The sequence below is a fragment of the Balaenoptera physalus genome (assembly GCF_965194825.1).
Source record: "Balaenoptera physalus genome assembly, chromosome: 10".
Classification (NCBI taxonomy): Eukaryota; Metazoa; Chordata; class Mammalia; order Artiodactyla; family Balaenopteridae; genus Balaenoptera; species Balaenoptera physalus.
The window spans coordinates 103379867-103403963 of record NC_138889.1 but is presented as its reverse complement, the minus strand read 5'-3'; the positions used below and the strand labels follow the sequence as shown (position 1 = coordinate 103403963).

Sequence of the window (24097 nt, the reverse complement as noted above, 5' to 3'; positions counted from 1 at the left end):
AGTTATTATAAAATATTGACTGGGTTCCCTGTGCTGTACATTACATTTTTAACAGTGGCATGCTATTCCATTTTTTGGAAGTGTCCTGTTACATTCCAATTATTTATTTTCAGTCCTGTTTCACAGATACAAATAAATGTCTTGTGGGCAGAGATCCTTGGGGCAGGGCTGATGTCTGTCCCCACCCCCACCCTGTGTTCTGTAGTGTCTCAGATGTGGTAGACTCATTAAATGTATGTTGAACAAGTTATGGTGAATACAGATTCCCCTTCCATGTTTTTTTTCCCTTATGTAAAATGGACAAAAAAGATACTGAAGATTTATTAACGCTTTGAGCTTTAGAAAGTGACAATTTCAGGCAATAATACTGCTCAAAGGCTGAAGGTAATTTAGAAAACACGAACTCAGCTTTGTTTTAGAAAGACCACAGAATCATGGTAACTCATGATTGATGTGATTCATGTTATCCAGGCAGCAGAAGGAGAATGGTAAAATGAATGGTGGGGTTTTTTTTGCATTTAATTAAATTAATTAATTTATTTAACATCTTTATTGGGTATAATTACTTTACAATGTTGTGTTAGTTTTTGTTGTATAACAAAGTGAATCAGCTATACAAATACATATATCCCCATATCACCTCCCTCTTGCATCTCCCTCCCACCCTCCCTATCCCACCCCTCTAGGTGGTCACAAAGCACAGAGCTGATCTCCCTGTGCTATGCGGCTGCTTCCCACTAGCTATCTATTTTACATTTGGTAGTGTATATATGTCCATGCCACTCTCTCACTTCGTCCCAGCTTACCCTTCCCCCTCCCCGTGTCCTCAAGTCCATTCTCTACGTCTGCGTATTTATTCCTGTCCTGCCCCTAGGTTCTTCAGAACCTTTTTTTTTTTTTTTTAGACTCCATATATATGTGTTAGCCTACGGTATTTGTTTTTCTCTTTCTGACTAACTTCCCTTTGTATGGCAGACTCTAGGTCCATCCACCTCACTACAAATAACTCAATTTTGTTTCTTTTTATGGCTGAGTAATATTCCATTGTATATATGTGCCACATTTCCTTCTTCCATTCATCTGTCAATGGACACTTAGGTTGCTTCCATGTCCAGGCTATTGTAAATAGAACTGCAGTGAACATTGTGGTACATGACTCTTTTAGAATTATGGTTTTCTCAGGGTATATGCCCAGTAGTGGGATTGCTGGGTCGTATGGTAGTTCTATTTTTAGTTTTTTAAGGAACCTCCATACTGTTCTCCATAGTGGCTGTATCAATTTACATTCCCACCAACAGTGCAAGAGGGTTCCCTTTTCTCCACACCCTCTCAAGTATTTATTGTTTGTAGATTTTTTTGATGATGGCCATTTTGATTGGTGTGAGGTGATACCTCATTGTAGTTTTGATTTGCATTTCTCTAATGATTAATGATGTTGAGCGTCCTTTCATGTGTTTGTTGACAATCTATATATCTTCTTTGGAGAAATGTTTATTTAGGTCTTCTGCCCATTTTTGGATTGGGTTGTTTGTTTTTTTTGCTATTGAGCTGCATGAGCTGCTTGTAAATTTTGGAGATTAATGCTTTGTCAGTTGCTTCATTTGCAAATATTTTCTCCCATTCTGAGGGTTGTCTTTTTGTCTTGCTTATGGTTTCCTTTGCTGTGCAAAAGCTTTTAAGTTTCATTAGGTCCCATTTGTTTATGTTTCCATTTCTCTAGGAGGTGGGTCAAAAAGGATCTTGCTGTGATGGCACGAAAACAGAAATATAGATCAATGGAACAGGGTAGAAAGCCCAGAGATAAAGCCCACACACCTATGGTCACCTTGTCTTTGATAAAGGAGGCAAGAGTATACAATGGAGAAAAGACAGCCTCTTCAATAAGTGGTGCTGGGAAAACTAGACAGCTACATGTAAAAGAATGAAATTAGAACACTGCCTAACACCATACACAAAAATAAACTCAAAATGGATTAAAGACCTAAATGTAAGGCCAGACACGATAAAACTCTTAGAGGAAAACATAGGCAGAACACTCTATGAATGGTGTTTTTTTAAGCCCAGAATGACCTCTCTTCTGGTGACCTTCCAGACCCAGCTCCATGCAGTGAATCTTGCTAATAAGACCTCTGCATTGTTCTCTCTCCTTCCTGGTCTTATAACTGTGTGGTTGGCGCCAATAGTGATGTGACTGTACCATGTATTATTTTGATTCTTATTTCTTCAGCCACCCTATAGCTTGTAAGAAGGCAGGGGCTGGAGTATCATTTTGTAATCTCTTTTGCATCATTAGTTTAGGAGCATGTTCGTAAAACTGAGCTTTACAGAAAAGTGACTAATGTTACTAATTAAACATTAATTTTTGAAATATAATGATTCATTTTTATAACGGAAGAGAGCTTCTTTCTTAAGCCACTATGGAGCTCATTATTCAGAGTTTAGAGTTTGGAAATAAGGGCTACCAGTAACTGTAAGTGTTCTAGAAAATTATGTTCCCCACCTTTTGTGATCCTCACAACTAGCTGAGAGAAAGTTATACCCATGGTGGTAACCTGCAGGTTTGGGATTGCAATTATATGACCTGTGACTGGAAGGATCTGCAGAGAAAGTATGGACGTTTTATCAGTAGATAATGAACTTCCAATTAAACAAGGGGTATTTAATAGTAGTGACTATTATTATTATGATAATGTAGATAACAATTATTAAAAACTAGGAGATTGGTTCAAGGTGGTGGAGTAGAAGGACATGTGCTCACTCCCTCTTGTGAGAGCACCAGAATCACAACTAACTGCTGAACAGTCGTCTACAGAAAGACACTGGAACTCACCAAAAAAGATACCCCACATCCAAAGACAAAGGAGAAGCTGCAGTGAGATGGTAGGAGGGGCACAATCACAATAAAATCAAATCCCATAACTGCTGGGTGGCTGATGCACAAACTGGAGAACACTTATACCACAGAAGTCCACCCACTGGAATGAAGGTTCTGAGCTCCACATCAGGTTTCCCAACCTGGAGGTCCAGCAATGGGAGGGGCAGTTCCCAGAGAATCAGACTTTGAAGCCTAGTGGGATTTGATTGCAGGACTTTGACAGGACTGGGGAAAACAGAGACTCCACTCTTGGAGGGCACACACAAAGTAGTGTTCACATCAGGACCTAGGGGGAAGGAGCAGTGACCCCATAGGAGACTGAACAAGACCTATTTGCTAGTGTTGGAGGGTCTCCTGCAGAGACAGGGGGTGGCTGTGGCTCACCGTGGGGACAAGGACGCTGGCAGCAGAAGTTCTGGGAAGTTCTCCTTGGCGTGAGCCCTCCTGAAGTCTGCCATTAGCCCTACCAAAGAGTCTGTAGCCTCCAGTGCTGGGTCGCCTCAGGCCAAACAACCAACAGGGAGGGAATTCAGCCCCACCCATCAGCAGACAAGCAGATTAAAGTTTTAGTGAGCTCTACCCACCAGAACAACAGCCAGCTCTACCCACCACCCGTCCCTCCCATCAGGAAGCTTGCACAAGCCTCTTAGGTAGCCTCACTCACCAGAGGGCAGACAGCAGAAGCAAGAGGAGCTACAGTCCTGCAGCCTGTGGAATGAAAACCACATTCACAGAGAGACAGACAAAATGAAAAGGCAGAGGGCTATGTACCAGATTAAGGAACAAGATAAAACCTCAGAAAAACAACAAAATGAAGTGGAGATAGGCAACCTTCCAAAAAAAGAATTCAGAATAATGATAGTGAAGATGATCCAGGACCTCAGAAAAAGAATGGAGGCAAAGATCGAGAAGCGGCAAGAAATGTTTAACAAAGACCTAGAAGAATTAAAGAACAAACACCTAGAAGAATTAAAGAACAAACAAACAGAGATGAACAATACAACAACTGAAAGGAAAAATACACTAGAAGGAATCAATAGCAGAATAACTGAAGCAGAAGAATGGATAAGTGACCTGGAAGACAGAATGGTACAATTCACTGCCGCAGAACAGAATAAAGAAAAAACAATGAAAAGAAATGAATACTGCCTAAGAGACCTCTGGGACAACATTAAATGCACCAACATTCACATTATTGGGGTCCCCAAAGGAGAAGGGAGAGAGAAAGGACCCGGGAAAATATTTGAAGAGATTATAGTCAAAAACTTCCCTAACATGGGAAAGGAAATAGCCACCCAAGTTCAGGAAGCGCAGAGAGTCCTGGGCAGGATAAACCCAAGTAGAAACACACTGAGACACATAGTAATCAAATTGACAAAAATTAAAGGCAAAGAAAAATTATTAAAAGCAACAAGGGAAAAAACGACAAATAACATACAGGGGACCTCCCATAAGGTTAACAGCTGATTTCTCAGCAGAAACTCTACAAGCCAGAAGGGAGTGTCACAATATATTTAAAGTGATGAAAGGGAAGAACCTACGATCAAGATTACTCTACCCAGCAAGGATTTCATTCAGATTCGACAGAGAAATCAAAAGCTTTACAGAAAAGCTAAAGCTAAGAGAATTCAGCAGCACCAAACCAGCTCTACAGCAGATGCTAAACGAACTTCTCTAAGTGGGAAAAACAAGAGAAGAAAAGGACCTACAAAAAGTAACTCAAAACAATTAAGAAACTGATAATAGGAACATACATATTGATAATTACCTTAAATGTGAATGGATTAAATGCTCCAAGCAAAAGACTCAGGTTTGCTCAATGGATACAAAAACAAGACCCGTCTATATGCTGTCTACAAGAGACCCACTTCAGACCTAGGGACACATACAGACTGAAAGTGAGTGGATGGAAAAAGGTATTCCATGCAAATAGAAATCAAAAGAAAGCTGGAGTAAGAATACTCATATCAGATAAAATAGACTTAAAATAATGTTACAAGAGACAAGAAGGACACTGTGTAATGATCATGAGATCAATCCAAGAAGAAGATATAACAATTATATATGCACCCAACATAGGAACACCTCAATACATAAGGCAAATGCTAACAGCTATAAAAGAGGACCTCCACAGTAACACAATAATAGTGGGGGACTTTAGCACCTCACTGACACCAATGGAGAGATCATCCAGACAGAAAATTAATAAGGAAACACAATAGATTAGATGGATTTAATTGACATTTATAGGACATTCCATCAGAAAACAGCAGATTACATTTTCTTCTCAAGTGCACAAGGAACAGTCTCCAGAGTATATCACATCTTGGGTCACAAATCAAGCCTTGGTAAATTTAAGACAATTGAAATCATATCAAGCAGCTTTTCTGACACAATGCTATGAGATAAATTACAAATAAATTACAGGGAAAACAACGTAAAAAACAGAAACACATGGAGGGTACACAATATGTTACTAAAGTACCAAGAGATCACTGAAGAAGTCAAAGAGGAAGACAAAAAAACTTAGAGAGAAATGACAACGAAAACACGATTATCAAAAATCTATGGGATGCAGCAAAAGCAGTACTAAGAGGGAAGTTTATAGCAATACAGTGCTACCTCAAGAAACAAGAAAAATCTCAAATAAAAATCTAACCTTACACCTAAAAGAACTAGAGAAAGAAGAACAAGCAAAATCCAAAGTTAGCAGAAGAAAAGAAATCATAAAGATCAGAGCAGAAATAAATGAAATAGAAACAAAGAAAACAGTAGCAAAGATCAATAAAACTAAAAGCTGATTCTTTGAGAATATAAACAACATTGATAAACCTTTAGCTAGACTCATCAAGAAAAAGAGGAAGAGGACTCAAATCAATAAAATTAGAAGCGAAGGAGAAGTTACAATGGACACCACAGTAATACAAAGCATCCTAAGAGACTACTACAAGCAACTCTATACTAATAAAATGGACAACCTGGAAGAAATGGACAAATTCTTAGAAAGGTATAACCTTCCAAGACTGAAACAGGAAGAAATAGAAAATATGAACAGACCAATCACAAGTAATAACATTGAAACTGTGATTAAACATATTCCAACAAACAAAAGTCCAGGACCAGATGGCTTCACAGGTGAATTCTATCAAACATTTAGAGAAAAGATAACACCATCCTTCTCAAACTCTTCCAAAAAATTGCAGAGGAAAGAATACTCCCAAACTCATTCTACGAGGCCACCATCACCCTGATACCAAAACCAGACAAAGATACTACAAACAAAGAAAATTACAGACCAATATCACTGATGAATATAGATGCAAAAATCCTCAACAAAATACTAGCAAACACAATCCAACAACACATTAAAAGGATCATACACCATAATCAAGTGGGATTTATCCCAGGGATGCAAGGATTCTTCAATACATGCAAATCAATCAATGTGATACACCATATTAACAAATTGAAGAATAAAAACCATATGATCATCTCAATAGATGCAGAAAAAGCTTTTGACAAAATTCAACACCCACTTATGGTAAAAACTCTCCAGAAAGTGGGCATAGACGGAACCTACCTCAACATAATAAAGGCCATATACGATAAACCCACAGCAAACATCATTCTCAATGGTGAAAACCTGAAAGCATTTCCTCTAAGATCAGGAACAAGACAAGGATGTCCACTCTCCCCACTCTTATTCAACATAGTTTTGGAAGTCCTAGCCATGGCAATCAGAGAAGAAAAAGAAATAAAAGGAATACAAATTGGAAAAGAAGAAGTAAAACTGTCACTCTTTGCAGATGACATGATACTATAAATAGAGAATCCTAAAAGTGCCACCAGAAAACTAGTAGAGTTAATCAATGAATTTGGTAAAGTTGCAGGATACAAAATTAATGCACAGAAATCTCTTGCACTCCTATACACTAATGATGAAAAATCTGAAAGAGAAATTAAGGAAACACTCCCATTTACCATTGCAACAAAAAGAATAAAATACCTAGGAATAAACCTACCTAGGGAGACAAAAGACCTGTATGCAGAAAATTATAAGACACTGATGAAAGAAATTAAAGATGATACCAACAGATGGAGAGATATACCATGTTCTTGAATTGGAAGAATCAACATTGTGAAAATGACTGTACTACCCAAAGCAATCTACAAATTCAATGCAATCCCTATCAAACTACCACTGGCATTTTTCACAGAACTAGAACAAAAAATTTCACAATTTGTATGGAAACACAAAAGACCCCGAATAGCCAAAGCAATCTTGAGAAAGAAAAACGGAGCTGGAGAAATCAGGCTCCCAGACTTCAGACTATACTACAAAGCTACAGTAATCAAGACAGTATGGTACTGGCACAGAAACAGAAATATAGATCAATGGAACAGGATAGAAAGCCCAGAGATAAACCCACGCACATATGGTCACCTTATCTTTGATCAAGGAGGCAAGAATATACAGTGGAGAAAAGACAGCCTCTTCAATAAGTGGTGCTGGGAAAACTGGACAGCTACATGTAAAAGAATGAAATTAGAACACTCCCTAACACCATACACAAAAATAAACTCAAAATGGATTAAAGACCTAAATGTAAGGTCAGACAGTATAAAACTCTTAGCGGAAAACATAGGCAGAACACTATGTCATAAATCACTGCAAGGTCCTTTTTGACCCACCTCCTAGAGAAATGGAAATAAAAACAAAAATAAACAAATGGGACCTAATGAAACTTCAAAGCTTTTCACAGCAAAGGAAACCATAAACAGGACGAAAAGACAACCCTCAGAATGGGAGAAAATATTTGCAAATGAAGCAACTGACAAAGGATTAATCTCCAAAATTTAAAAGCAGCTCATGCAGCTCAATATTAAAAAAACAGACAACCCAATCCAAAAATGGGCAGAAGACCTAAACAGAGATTTCTCCAAAGAAGATATACAGATTGCCAACAGACGCATGAAAGAATGCTCAACATCAGTAATCATTAGAGAAATGCAAATCAAAACTACAATGAAATATCTTCTCACACCAGTCAGAATGGCCATCATCAAGAAATCTACAAGCAATAATTGCTGGAGAGGGTGTGGAGAAAAGGGAACCCTCTTGCACTGTTGGTGGGAATGTAAACTGATACAGCCACTATGGAGAACAGTATGGAGGTTCCTTAAAAAACTAAAAATAGAACTACCATACGACCCAGCAATCTCACTACCGGTCATATACCCTGAGAAAACCATAATTCAAAAAGAGACATGCACCCCAATGTTCATTGCAGCACTATTTACAATAGCCAGGTCACGGAAGCAACCTAAATGCCCATGGACAGACAAATGGATAAAGAAGATGTGGTACATATATACAATGGACTATTACTAAACCATAAAAAGGAATGAAATTGAGTCATTTGTTGAGACATGGATGGATCTAGAGACTGTCATACAGAGTGAAGTAAGTCAGAAAGAGAAAAACAAATATCGTATTTTAACGCATGTATGTGGATCCCAGCAAAATGGTACAGATGAACCGGTTTGCAGGGCAGAAGTTGAGACACAGATGTAGAGAACAAATGTATGGACACCAAGGGGGGAAAGCAGTGGGGGGTGGGGGTGGTGGTGTGATGAATTGGGAGATTGGGATTGACATATATACACTGATGTGTATAAAATTGATGACTAATAAGAACCTGCTGTATAAAAAAATAAATAAAATTCAAAAACAAAACACAACAAAAAAAATACTGTGTACTCATTCAGTGGGATACTACACAACAATAAAAAGTAACAAACTGTTGGTACATACGACACTGATAGATTGCAAGGGTATTATGTTGAATGAAAAAAGCCAATCTCAGAAGGCTACACACTGTATAATTTCATCTATTAACTATTCTTAAAATGACAAAATATATAATGGTTATTGCCAGAGGTCAGATGTGGGGGTGCAACTATGAGGGGATAATACAAGGGAGTTTCTTTGTCGTTATGGAAGCGTTCTGTAGTCTCAAGGGAGTATTTTTTGGGATAGTAGAATTGTTCTGAGTTCTGATTGTGGTGGTCATTACATGAATCTATACATGTGATCAATATACACACACTCAAGTGTATGTACTGTAAAAGCAGATAAAATCCAAATAAGTTCTAAGGTTTAGTTAATTGTACAATACTATACAAATGTTAATTTCCTGGTTTTGGTAATTGTATTATGATTATGTAAGATATGAACATCGGGGAAGCTGAGAGAAGGGTACCCAGGAGCTTTTGTACTATTTTAGCAACTTCTGTGTGAATCTAAATTCATTTCAAAATAAAAAGTAAAAATAACAACAAAACAAACCTAGGTGGATGTGAGGTTGTAAATGTAAGGATTAAAGATGGTGTTTGAAAAAGAGAAAGGGAAGTTAGAGCCTGTAGAGGTTAACAACATGATGGAATATAATGCAGACATGCTGGTTCAGATTCCTACTCTGCCTCTTGCTACACATGACCCTGGGCAGATTAGTTAACTTCTCCGTGCTTTAGTCAACTTGTGTTTGAAATGAGGAAATAGCAGTATCTATGCCAAAGAAAGGGTTATTGTGAAGGGGACATGCAAATATGTATGTAAAAAAGTATAGTGTTTGACACATGGGAAAGACTCAAAAAACTTTCCTTAGTTGCTTAGATGTGGGGAAAGTATCGTCAAGGCTCAGGTTAAGTGGCCGTGGGAAAAAGGGCAAGTGCAGAATCCCAGAGCAGTGGCAGAATCGTCATGGAGAGACTGGGTCAGGATTACTGTTCATTGGAGGAGAATGCTTGACATATAGAAGACACAAATGGGACTCACCAGCTGGTGTGGGGGACAGGACATTAGAAGATACAGAGAAGAGGATTCCCTACAAATGGGGATTTGAACTACCTCTCCCCTCTCAGAAAGTTTGAGCCAAAAGAATGAAAGCTGAAGGGCTGGGTACTGATCTCTGGAATATTTGGAGGAAAGTAAAGTTGTGTAGAAGATAAAGACATGTTTACTTTTGTTCTAATCCGAGTACCTTGCGAAGTCAGTGTTGCTGATGGAAATTGTGTCAGAGACAATTTCAAGAAGTTCTTAAAGAATAAAGTCTAACATAATTACTTAAAAAACATATTTTTATTTTAAAATTTTTATTGCAGTATAGTTGATTTACAATGTTGCATTAGTTTCAGCTATACAGCAAAGTGAATCAGTTATACATATACATATATCCACTCTTTTTTAAATTCTTTTCCCATATAGGTCATTACAGAGTATTGAGTAGAGTTCCCTGTGCCATACAGTAAGTCCTTATTAGTTATCTATTTTATATATAGTAGTGTATATCTGTCAATCCCAATCTCCCAATTTATCTCCCTCCCTTCCCCCACGGTAAACATAAGTTGGTTTTTTTGCATCTGTGACTACTGTTTTTTAAATAAGTTCATTTGTATCATTTTTTTAGATTCCACATATAAGTGATATCATACGATATTTGTCTTTCTCTGTCTGACTTACTTCACACACTATGACAATCTCTAGGTCCATCCACATTGCTGCAAATGGCATTATTTCATTCTTTTTTATGGCTGAGTAATATTCCACTGTGTATATGTACCACATCTTCTTTATCCATTCCTCTGTCGATGGACATTTAAGTTGCTTCCATGTCCTGGCTATTGTAAATAGTGCTGCAATGAACATTGGGGAACATGTATCTTTATGAATTATACTTTTGTCCAGATATATACCCAGGAGTGGGATTGCTGGATCATATGGTGGCTCTATTTTTAGTTTTTTAAGGAACCTCCATACTGTTCTCCTTAATGGTTGTTCCTATTAAAAAAATATATTAATTGAGCAGGAAACTGGGGATGTTGAGGTGAGTAAAAAATGTTTTTTACCTTCTAAAACCTCATATCCTGATGAAAGAATCAGTGAATGAAAGTCAAAGAAATACAAGTTATTACAATATTTAATCCATGAGATAAGAATTTAAAGTGCTTGATGGGGAAAGGCTTCATAGAAGATGCCATCCTTGAACCTGCCTTTGAGCAGGACTTCCTCTGAGATGAGAGGGTCTGTGGGGTCTCTGGGGCTAAGAAACAACCTTCAGTTTAAAAGTAGCACCCTGCTGCACGAGGAGAGGAGATTCAGAGCACCGCCTAAACAAGCTCCAGAGACAGGCATGAGCTGTGGCTATCAGTGTGGACACCAGAGACCAGAGTGAAACGCTAAGGCTGCTACTGCAGCCACCAAGAAGCCTGTGTGCAAGCACAGGTCACTATCCACACCTCCCCTCCCGGGAGCCTGTGCAGCCCACCACTGCCAGGGTCCTGTGATCCAGGGACAACTTCCCCAGGAGAACACACGGCACACCTCAGGCTGTTGCAACGTCATGCCGGCCTCTGCCGCCGGAGGCTCACCCCTCATTCCATACCCGGTCCTCCCCCCAGCCTGAGTGAGTGAGAGCCCCTAATTAGCTGCTACTTTAACCCTGTCCTGTCTGAGCAAAGAACAGATGCCCTCAGGTGACCTACACGCAGAGGCGGGGCCAAATCCAAAGCTGAACCCCAAGAGCTGTGCGAACAAAGAAAAGAAAGGGAAATTTCTCCCAGCAGCCTCAAGAGCAGGGGATTAAATCCCCACAGTTAACTTGATGTACCTGGCACCTGTGGAATACCTGAGTAAAATCATCCCAAAATTGAGGCAGTGGACTTCGGGAGCAACTGTGGACTTGGAGTTTGCTTTCTGCATCTAATTTGTTTCTGGTTTTATGTTTATCTTAGTTTAGTATTTAGAGCTTATTATCATTGGTAGACTTGTTTATTGATTTCGTTGCTATCTTCCTTTATATATATATATATACATATATATATATATATATATATATATATATATATATATATATATATATACGTATATATATATATACATATATATATATTTTCCCCCTTTCTCTTTTTCTGAGTGTGTATGTGTATGCTTCTTTGTGTGATTTTCTCTATATAGCTTTGCTTTTACCATTTGTCCTAGGGTGCTGTCTGTCCATTTTTCTTTTTGTTTTTAGTATAGTTTTTAGCACATGATATCATTGATGAATTGGTTTATTGGTTTGGTTGCTCTCTTCTTTCTTTCTTTTAATTATTACTTTTTATTTTTTTAATAATTTTTTTTTATTTTGATAACTTTATTTTATTTATTTATTTATTTTTCTTTCTTTTCCTTTTTCCCTTTTCTTCCAAGCCATGTGGCTGACAGGGTCTTGGTGCTCCGGCTGGGTGTCAGGCCTGAGCCTCTTAGGTGGGAGAGCCGAGTTCAGGACACTGGTCCACCAGAGACTTCCCGGTACCACATAATATCAAATGGAGAAAGCTCTCCCAGAGATCTCCATCTCAACGATAAGACCCAGCTCCACTCCACGACCAGCAAACTACACTTCTGGACACCCCATGCCAAACAACTAGCAAGACAGGAACACAACCCACCCATTAGCAGAGAGGCTGCCTAAAATCAAAATAAGTTCACAGACACTCCAAAACACACCACCGGATGCAGTCCTGCCCACCAGAAAGACAAGATACAGTCTCATCCACCAGAACACAGGTAGCAGTCCCTTCCACCAGGAAACCTACACAACCCACTGAACCAACCTTACGCACTGGGGGCAGACACCAAAAACAACGGGAACTACGAACCTGCAGCCTGTGAAAAGGAGACCCCAAACACAGTAAGTTAAACAAAACGAGAAGACAGATAAATATGCAGCAGATGAAGGAGCAAGGTAAAAACCCACCAGACCAAACAAATGAAGAGGAAACAGGCATTCTACCTGAAAAAGAATTCAGAGTAATGATAGTAAACATGATCCAAAATCTTGGAAATAGAATGGAGAAAATACAAGAAACGTTTAACAAGGACCTAGAAGAAGTAAAGAGCAAACAAACAATGATGAACAGCACAATAAATGAAATTAAACATTCTCCAGAAGGAATCAATAGCAGAATAACTGAGGCCGAAGAACAGATAAGTGACCTGGAAGATAAAATAGTGGAAATAACTACCATAGAGCAGAATAAAGAAAAAAGAATGAAAAGAATTGAGGACAGTCACAGAGACCTCTGGCACAACATTAAATAACCAACGTTCGAATTATAGGGGTCCCAGAAGAAGAACAGAAAAAGAAAAGGACTGAGAAAATATTTGAAGAGATTATAGTTGAAAACTTCCCTAATATGGGAAAGGAAAGAGTCGATCAAGTCCAGGAAGCACAGAGAGTCCCATACAGGATAAATCCAAGGAGAAACACACCAAGACCCATATTAATCAAACTATCAAAAATTAAATACAAAGAAAAAATATTAAAAGCAGAAAGGGAAAAGCAGCAAATAACACACAAGGGAATCCCCATAAGGTTAACAGCTGATCTTTCAGCAGAGACTCTGCAAGCCAGAACGGTGTGGTAGGACATATATAAACTGATGAAAGGGAGAAAACCCACAACCAAGATTACCCAGCAAGGATCTCATTCAGATTCGATGGAGAAATTAAAACCTTTACAGACAAGCAAAAGCTAAAATTCAGCACCACCAAACCAGCTTTACAACAAATGCTAAAGGAACTTCTCTAGGGAAAACACAAGAGAAGGAAAAGACCTACAATAACCCAAAACAATTTAAAAAATGGTAATAGAACATACATATCAATAATTACCTTAAATGTAAATGGATTAAATGCTACAACCAAAAGACATACACTGGCGGAATGGATACAAAAACAAGACCCATATATATGCTGTCTACAAGAGACCCACTTCAGACCTAGGGACACATACAGACTGAAAGTGAGGGGATGGAAAAAGATATTCCATGCAAATGGAAATCAAAAGAAAGCTGGAGTAGCAATTCTCATATCAGACAAAATACACTTTAAAACAAAGACTATTACAAGAGACAAAGAAGGACACTATATAATGATCAAAGGATCAATCCAAGAAGAAGATATAACAATTGTAAATATTTATGCACCTAACATAGGAGCACCTCAGTACATAAGGCAAATGCAACAGCCATAAAAGGGGAAATCGACAGTAACACAATCATAGTAGGGGGCTTTAACACCACACTTTCACCAATGGACAGATCATCCAAAATGAAGATAAATAAGGAAACACAAGCTTTAAATGACACATTAAACAAGATGGACTTAATTGATATTTATAGGACATTCCATCCAAAAACAACAGAATACACTTTCTTCTCAGGTGCTCATGGAACATTCTCCAGGATAGATTATATCTTGGGTCACAAATCAAGCCTTGGTAAATTTAAGAAAATTGAAATCATATCAAGTATCTTTTCCAACAACAGCACTATGAGACTAGATATCAATTACAGGAAAAAATCTGTAAAAAATACAAACACATGGAGGCTAAACAATACACTACTAAATGACCAAGAGATCACTGAAGAAATCAAAGAGGAAATCAAAAAATACCTAGAAATAAATGACAAAGAAAACACGATGACCCAAAACCTATGGGATGCAGCAAAAGCAGTTCTAAGAGGGAAATTTATAGTAATACAATCCTACCTGAAGAAACAAGGAACATCTCAAATAAACAACCTAACCTTACACCTAAAGCAATTAGAGAAAGAAGAACAAGAAAACCCCGAAGTTAGCAAAGGAAAGAAATCATAAAGGTCAGATCCGAAATAAATGAAAAAGAAATGAAGGAAACAATAGCAAAGATCAATAAAACTAAAAGCTGGTTCTTTGGGAAGATAAAATTGATAAACCATTAGCCAGACTCATCAAAAAAAAAAAAAGGGAGGAGACTCAGATCAACAGAATTAGAAATGAAAAAGAAGTAACAACTGACACTGCAGAAATACAAAGGATCATGAGAGATTACTACAACCAACTTTATGCCAATAAAGTGGACAACCTGGAAGAAATGGTCAAATTCTTAGAAATGCACAACCTCCTGAGACTGAACCAGGAAGAAATAGGAAATATAAACAGACCAATCACAAGCACTGAAATTGAAGCTATGATTAACAATCTGGCAACAAACAAAAGCCCCGGACCACATGGCTACAGGCGAATTCTATCAAATATTTAGAGAAGAGCTAACACCTATCCTTCTCAAACTTTTCCAAAATATAGCAGAGGGAGGAACACTCCCAAAGTCATTCTATGAGGCCACCATCACCCTGATACCAAAACCAGAAAAAGATGGCACAAAAAAGGAAAACTACAGGCCAATATCACTGATGAACATAGATGCGAAAGTCCTCAACAGAATACTAGCAAACAGAATCCAGCAGCACATTAAAAGGATCATACACGATAATCAAGTGGGGTTTATCCCAGGAATGCAAGCATTCTTCAGTATATGGAAATCAATCAATGTGATAAACCATATTATCAAATTGAAGGAGAAAAAACATGATCATCTCAATAGATGCAGAAAAAGCTTTTGACAGAATTCAACACCAATTTATGATAAAAACCCTCCAGAAAGTAGGCATAGAGGAAACTTACCTCAACATAATAAAGGCCATGTATGAAAAACCCACAGCCAACATCGTTCTCAATGGTGAAAAACTGAAACCATTTCCACTAAGATCAGGAACAAGACAAGGTTGCCACTCTCACCACTATTATTCAACACAGTTTTGTAAGTTTTAGCCACAGCAGTCAGAGACGAGAAAGAAATAAAAGGAATCCAAATCGGAAAAGAAGAAGTAAAACTGTCACTGTTTGCAGATGACATGATACTATACATTGAGAATCCTAAAGATGCTACCAGAAAACTACTAGAGCTAATCAATGGATTTGGTAAAGTAGCAGGTTACAAAATTAATGCACAGAAATCTCTTGCATTCCTAAACACTAATGATGAAAAATCTGAAGGAGAAATTAAAGAAACACTCCCATTTACCATTGCAACAAAAAGAATAAAATACCTAGGAATAAACCTACCTAAGGAGGTAAAAGACCTATTCTCAGAAAACTATAAGACACTGATGAAAGAAATTAAAGATGATACAAACAGATGGAGAGATATACCATGGTCTTGGATTGGAGGAATCAACATTGTGAAAATAGCTATATGACCCAAAGCACTCTGCAGATTCAATGCAATCCCTATCAAACTACCACTGGCATTTTTCACAGAACTAGAACAAAAAATTTCACAATTTGTATGGAAACACAAAAGACCCCAAATAGCCAAAGCAATCTTGAGAAAGAAAAATTGAGCTAGAGGAATCAGGCTCCCAGACTTCAGACTATACTACAAAGCTACAGTAATCAAGACAGTATGGTACTGGCACAAAAACAGAAATATAGATCAATGGAACAGGGTAGAAAGCCCAGAGATAAACCCACGCACATATGGTCACCTTGTCTTTGATAAAGGAGACGAGTATACAATGGAGAAAAGACAGCCTCTTTAATAAGTGGTGCTGGGAAAACTGGACAGCTACATGTAAAAGAATGAAATTAGAACACTCCCTAACCTCATACACAAAAATAAACTCAAAATGGATTAAAAACCTAAATATAAGGCCAGACACTATAAAACTCTTAGAGGAAAACATCGGAAGAACACTCCATGACATAAATCACAGTAAGATCCTTTTTGACCCACCTCCTAGAGTAAGGGAAATAAAAACAAAAATAAACAAATGGGACCCAATGAAACTTAAAAGCTTTTGCACAGCAGAGGAAACCATAAAGAAGATGAAAAGACAACCCTTAGAGTGGGAGAAAATATTTGCAAGTGAAGAAAAGACAAAGGATTAATCTCCAAAATATACAAGCAGCTCATGCAGCTCAATATCAATAAAACAAACAACCCAATCCAAAAACGGGCAGAAGACCTAAATAGACATTTCTCCAAAGAACATATACAGTTTGCCAGCAAACACATGAAAGGATGCTCAACATCCCTAATCATTAGAGAAATGCAAATCAAAACTACAATGAGGTATCACCTTACACCAGTCAAACTGGCCATCATCAAAAAATCTACAAACAGTAAATGGTGGAGAGGGTGTGGAGAAAAGGAAACCCTCTTGCACTGTTAGTGGGAATGTAAATTGATATAGCCACTATGGAGAACAGTATGGAGGTTCCTTAAAAAACTAAAAATAGAACTACCATACGATCCAGCAATCCCACTACCAGGCATGTACCCTGAGAAAACCATAATTCAAGAAGAGTCATGTACCACAATGTTCACTGCAGCTTTATTTACAATAGCCAGGACATGGAAGCAACCTAAATGTCCATCGACAGATTAGTAGGTAAAGAAGATGTGGTACATATATACAATGGAATGTTGCTCAGCCATAAAAAGAAATGAAACTGAGTTATTTGTAGTGAGGTGGATGGACCTAGAGACTGTCATACAGAGTGAAGTAAGTCAGAGAGAGAAAAACAAATACCGTATGCTAATACATATATATGGAATCGAAAATAAAAGTTCTGAAGAACCTAGGGGCAGGACAGGAATAAAGATGCAGACGTAGAGAATGCAGTTGAGGACACGGGGAGGGGGAAGGGTAAGCTAGGACAACGTGAGAGTGGCATGGACATATATACACTACCTAGTGCAAAACAGATAGCTAGTGGGAAGGAGCCTCATCCACAGGGAGATCAGCTCGGTGCTTTGTGTCCAGCTAGAGGGGTGGGATAGGGAGGGTGTGATGGAGACACAAGAAGGAGGAGACATGGGGATACATGTATACCTATAGCTGATTCACTTTGTTATACAGCAGAAACTAATACGCCATTGTAGAGCAATTATACTCCAATAAAGATGTTAAAAAAAGTAAAAAAAATAAAAGTAGCACCCTGAATCCCTATCAAAATACCAATGGCATTTTTTACAGACCTAGAGCAAATAATTCTAAAATTTGTATGGATACACAAAATACCCTGAATAGCCAAAACGATCTTGAGAAAGAACAAAGCAGGATGTATCATGCTCCCTAACTTTAACCTATACCTCAAAGCTACAGTAATCCAAGCAGTATGGTACTGGCACAAAGCCAGACACATAGATCAGTGGAGCAGAATAGAGAGCTCAGAAATAAACCCACACATTTATGGTCAATTAATCTACAACAAGGGAGGCAAGAATAAATAATACAGAGGGGAAAAGACCGCCCCTTCAGTAAATGGTGTTGGGAAGCTGTACAGCTACCTGCAAAAAAATCAAATTACCTTTTCACACCATATTCAAAAATAAACTCAAAATGGATTAGACTTAAATGTAAGATCTGAAACCATAAAACTCCTAGAAGAAAATAGGCAGTATATTCTTTGACATGGTCTTAGCAATATTTTTTTGAGTATGTCTCCTCAGGCAAGAAAGATAAAAGCAAAAATAAACAAATGGTACTACATCAGACTAAAAAGCTTTTGCACAGTGAAGGAAACTATCAACAAAATACAAAGGCAGCCTACGAAATGGGAGAACAGATTTGCAAACAATGTATCTGATAAGGGGTTAATACCCCAAATATACAAAAACTCTTACAACTCAACATCAGAAAACAAACAACCCGATTGAAAAATGAGCCGAGGACTTAAAGAGACATTTTCCCAAAGAAGACATACAAAATGCGAACAGACACAGGAAAAGATGCTTAATGTCACTAATCATCAAGGAAATACAAGTAAAAACTACAATGAGATATCTCAGACCTCTGAGAATGGCTCTTCTCAAAACTACAAGTTATGAGTGTTAGTGAGGATGTGGAGAAAAGGGAATCTTCATGCTTTGTTGATGGGGATGTAAATTGGTACAGCCAGTATGGAAAACAGTATGTAGATTCCTCAAAAAATTAAAAGTAGAACTACCATATGATCCAGCAATTCCACCTCTGGATATTTTTCCAAAGAAAACAAAAACACTAATTTGAAAAGATTTGTGCACCCTATGTTCATTGCAGCATTAGCTACAATAGCCAAGAGATGGAAGGAACCTAAGTGTTGACTGATGGATGAAAGGATAAAGAAGATGTGGCATGTATACACAATGGAATATTAGCCATAAAACAGAATGAAATCTTGCCATTTGAGACAACATGGATGGACCTAAAGGGTATTATTCCAAGTGAAATAAGTCAAGCAGAGAAAGACAAATACCATATGATTTTGCTTATATGTGGAATCTAAGAAACAAAACAAATGAACAAACATAACAAAACAGAAATTGAATCATAGATATAGAGAACAAACAGGTGGTTGCCAGAGGGGAGTTGGGTGGGGGGATGAGTAAAATAGGTGAGAGAGATTAAGAGTTACAAACTTCCAGTTATGAAATAAATGAGTCATGGGGATGAAATGTACAGCATGGGGAATATAGTCAGTAATACTGTAATAACCTTGTGAAGTGACAGATGGTAACTAGACTTATTGTGTGATCATTCTGTAATGTATAAAAATATTGAATTATTATGTTGTACACCTGGAACTAATATAGTGTTGTAGGTCAGTTATACTTAAATTTTTCAAAAAAAGTAGCAGCATGAGAGTTTAATTTTGGCCAATACTGTGGGCCACTAAAACATGGGCCATTCATTAATGGTGTCTTCGTGGTCACTCATTGACTCTTCCCCAGATCTGGGTCCCACATATCAGAAAGGATGCGCACCCTGGTCATGTTTGGTGGTTACCTTTTATATGCACACTGGGGGTTGTGCGTGGGAAAACTGGAGCCTGACCCCATCCTGACATTAGCAAGCAGAGGTGGGGGAGTGGGGAACATAGGACTGGCCTGCCCCAGTCTCCATCACCAGATGGACATCCTGTTCTCTTCCTCTTCTCCCCCAAAGTTATTGCTTTCTGGAGTAAGAGGTGAAGGAGGTGCATTATGGGCCTAATCTCTCAGAGTCCCTGAGTTTTTTTTCTCCATGATCCTTCTCTAATTTTACAAGACACCCCCAAACACACCTTAGCTTTTGCATTATTAATGAGAAATTCTTTTTGTGGGTACAGTATGTCATATAATGTTCATATTTTTCAGACAAGCAAAGCAAAAGTGCTTCCTTAAAAAATGATTTTTGTCGTGTTGGAAGGTAGAATATTTCTGAGACACAGCCATCATTTATTTAAGCTAAACAAAGGAGCCACCTCTTGGAAATTTTATATTCCTGATGCCTGCTGTCCATCCAAGAGTGAATATTCAAATCTAAAAACTTTATTATTTTAAAAAATATCTCTGCCAGAACTTCTATCAAGAGCCAGTCATATGTCTAAGTGTTTCACTGAATCTGTCACATCTTTGTTGGTAGGATGCACCACTATTTTATATAACACTAAGGAAGAAGAACGCTGCCACTTAACCTATGATACCATGAGATTTCAGAGATGTTATAATGTGGAAAAAAAAATGAATTATAGAATTGATATAAAATGGTGTATCTTTAGATGGAAGGCAGAGATTTTCCTTTTTAGTCTTAAAAGATTCAATAGGAGAAAGGATGAGGAATTCGGGGTTAGGCTGAAGTTTGATCCCACCCTGCTCTTACTAGCCATGTGACTCTGGGAAGTGATGTTTCTTTAAACTCTGTTTTTTTTTTTTTTTTTCATCTGTAAAATGAAATCACACCCACCTCAACTAGGTTGAGGTGAAGAATAAACAATTTACTGAGTATAATGCTTCTACCCTAATGCCTGTCAGATGGTGTATATTTAACAAAAATTAGTTTCTCTTCCCCTTATTTAAACCAATCTGTTTTTAGTATTAATATCGATCAGTTTCCTCTTGTTTCAGTCCTCTGACATGTAGGCATGGTTCCACATGGAGATGCCTTATACTGAGGAGTTTTGGTTAGAGCAGAGCATTGCTCTTTCTTACCGTTGCTGTCTCCTTGTTCTTTGTCCTCGTTTCCACCCTGCTGGTGGAAATGTAGACTTCAGTGATTCATTACTCGGACTGCTTTGCACCAAGACCTATGCAGGGTGGGGTCATTTGCCTCTGGATATCTCATCTAGTCTTTGATTTTACCTCCTTTTGACCAGAGATCGAACCCGTGTCCCCTGCAGTGGAAGCATGGAGTCTTAACCACTGAACCGCCAGGGAAGTCCCCCTTTTGCTTCCATCTTCACCTCGGATTGCCTGTAAATCTCTTATGGGCCCCTAATTTTATGCTTGGTTGAATATCCACATATGATCACAAAAAGAGCACCTCTCATTTCTCCTATTATGGAAGGTAGCTTGGCTCAACAAGGTTATTCCCCATATTCGGTGTCTTCCTCTTACATAATGCTGTAGACTGTTGTTGAATTTTGCCTGTTCATCTTCTTGTTTTTCTCCAATAATATTATAATCATATTCTCTTTAACTCAGTGTATCTTCTCTGACTTCATCTAACTTCATTGTGTCTTCACCAACTCTACTGTCTTTATGAAATTACCTCTTCAAAGGGATTCACTTTATTTCATTGCTTCAGAAATTACAGCATCCACCTTCTCTAAAGGTGCCCCCTCCAAAAAATAAAACCAAAGAAATGCAAAGAAAGAAAGAAATGAAGGAAGGAAGGGAGGGAGGGAGGAAGGAAGGAAGACAGGAAAGCAACTTCTTTCTACTCTGTCTGGGTTTTGTGGTTTGGTATGTCTTGCATTTCTACTGTGTTTTGAATATTTGATATTATTAATTTAGTAAAAGCATAAACAAAGGTAAATCATATTTTAGAGGGCAGCAAATATGAACAGAAAATAAAAAGAAATTCATTTATTGTATGAGAATGCTATTCTATTCACTAGCAATAAGAACTTATCAAGATGACACAATTTTGTGTTTAATGAATTGAGGAGGGTGTGAAAGAGAGAGTGGTAATTTATTAAAATTATTCGAAATTTAGTGAACAGGGCACACCTGTCTTTTTAGGGGGACTGTATATCTTAACTAAAAACTATATAGAAAAAACTGTCACACATGAAAATAAATTATTGGAATCCCTTTGATTCAGTATATTTCACTGACTTCTAATGTAAACTTTAATAAAGGGATAGAAAGAATAAAACTGAATGTTCATATTTTAATTGATAAATGAAAAGACAGACAGATATGTAGATAGGTAGGTAGGTATATACAGTCAGAATCAAATAGGTAGAGATAGTTCACCAACAGGGTAAATGGGTAATTTTGGTATTTCTCATGATGGACTATTATGCAATCATGAAAATGAGAATATGGAAAGCTAAAAATACATACACAAAACCCATTATAAATGTTATGTAGAGAAAAGAATATGTCTGTTGATTAGTATGAATGTAAGTAACCATAAACAGAACTGATTTTTAACCATCATCATTTAATAAGTGTTGTTTGAGGACCTACTATGTGTCATAGTCTTTTAGGTGCTGCAGTCTTAGTGGTAAGCACAATAGACAAGTACCAACTCTCAGGAACTTGTATTCTAAGCAGGAGAAGCAAACAATCAAATAAATGATAGAAACATCAGATTGTGATAAGTGAGTGCCAGGCAGAGAATTAAGATGAAGTGGGAGGGAGTGTCCAGAGAACAAGGTGAAGTTGGGCAGTCAGAAAAGGCCATTTGAAGGAGTTTTTTGTCGTTTCTTTTTCTCTGTCATGTCTTCAAAATTCTTCAGTGTTTTTACAATTCAAAAGTATATTTCAGAAGGTATTTATTTTTTATTTTATTTTTTTTGAATTTTATTTATTTTTTTATACAGCAGGTTCTTATTAGTTATCCATTTTATACATATTAATGTATATATGTCAATCCCAATCTCCTAATTTATCATACCATCATCCCCCCACCACTTTCCCCCCTTGGTGTCCATACGTTTGTTCTCTACATCTGTGTCTCAATTTCTGCCCTGCAAACTGGTTCATCTGTACCATTTTTCTAGGTTCTACATATATGCGTTAATATATGATATTTGTTTTTCTCTTTCTGACTTATGTCACTCTGTATGACACCCTCTAGATTAAGTAAATTTCTCCATTTCTTCCAGGTTGTCCATTTTATTGGCATAGAGTTGCTTGTAGTAGTCTCTTAGGATACTTTGTATTTCTGCGGTGTCTGTTGTAACTTCTCCTTTTTCATTTCTAATTTTATTGATTTGAGTCCTCTCCCTCTTTTGCTTGATGAGTCTGGCTGATGGTTTATCAATTTTGTTTATCTTCTCAAAGAACCAGCTTTTAGTTTTATTGATCTTTGCTATTGTTTTCTTTGTTTCTATTTCATTTATTTCTTCTCTGATCTTTATGATTCCTTTCCTTCTACTAACTTTGGGTTTAGTTTGTTCTTCTTCCTCTAGTTCCTTTAGGTGTAAGGTTAGATTGTTTATTTGAGATGTTTGTTGTTTCTTGAGGTAGGATTGTATTGCTATAAACTTCCCTCTTAGAACTGCTTTTGCTGCATCCCATAGGTTTTGGGTTGTCGTGGTTTCACTGTCATTTGTTTCTAGGTATTTTTTGATTTCCTCTTTGATTTCTTCAGTGATCTCTTGGTTATTTAGTAACGTATTGTTTAGCCTCCATGTGTTTGTGTTTTTTACGGTTTTTTCCCTGTAATTGATTTCTAATCTCATAGCGTTGTGGTCAGAAAAGATGCTTGATATGATTTCAGTTTTCCTAAATTTACTGAGGCTTGATTTGTGACCCAAGATGTGATCTAGCCTGGAGAATGTTCCATGCGCACTTGAGAAGAAAGTGTAATCTGCTGTTTTTGGATGGAATGTCCTATAAATATCAATTAAATCTATCTGGTCTATTGTGTCATTTAAAGCTTATGTTTCCTTATTTTCTGTTTGGATGATCTGTCCATTGGTGTAAGTGAGGTGTTAAAGTCCCCCACTATTATTATGTTACTGTCGATTTCCTCTTTTATAGCTGTTAGCAGTTGCCTTATGTATTGTGGTGCTCCTCTGTTGGGTGCATATATATTTATAATCGTTATATCTTCTTCTTGGATTGATCCCTTGATCATTATGTAGTGTCCTTCCTTGTCTCATGTAACATTCTTTATTTTAAAGTCTATTTTATCTGATATGAGTATTGCTACTCCAGCTTTCTTTTGATTTCCATTTGCATGGAATATCTTTTTCCATCCCCTCACTTTCAGTCTGTGTCCCTAGGTCTGAAGTGGGTCTCTTGTGGACAGCATATACATGGGTCTTGTTTTTGTATCCATTCAGTGAGCCTGTGTCTTTTGATTGGAGCATTT

The 24097-nt window shown here is 37.6% G+C and overlaps 1 protein-coding gene across 1 annotated transcript in view; it reads right to left on the bottom strand.

Annotated features, from left to right (window-relative positions):
• Positions 1-24097, bottom strand: part of LOC309667855 (membrane-spanning 4-domains subfamily A member 12-like) — a 42916-nt gene extending 18819 nt beyond the window's left edge. Inside the window, 1 exon segment of the mRNA XM_082476794.1 lies at positions 1-24097. This exon segment is cut by the window's left edge and continues 5604 nt beyond it. The gene's annotated coding sequence lies outside the window, so the exon portion shown is untranslated.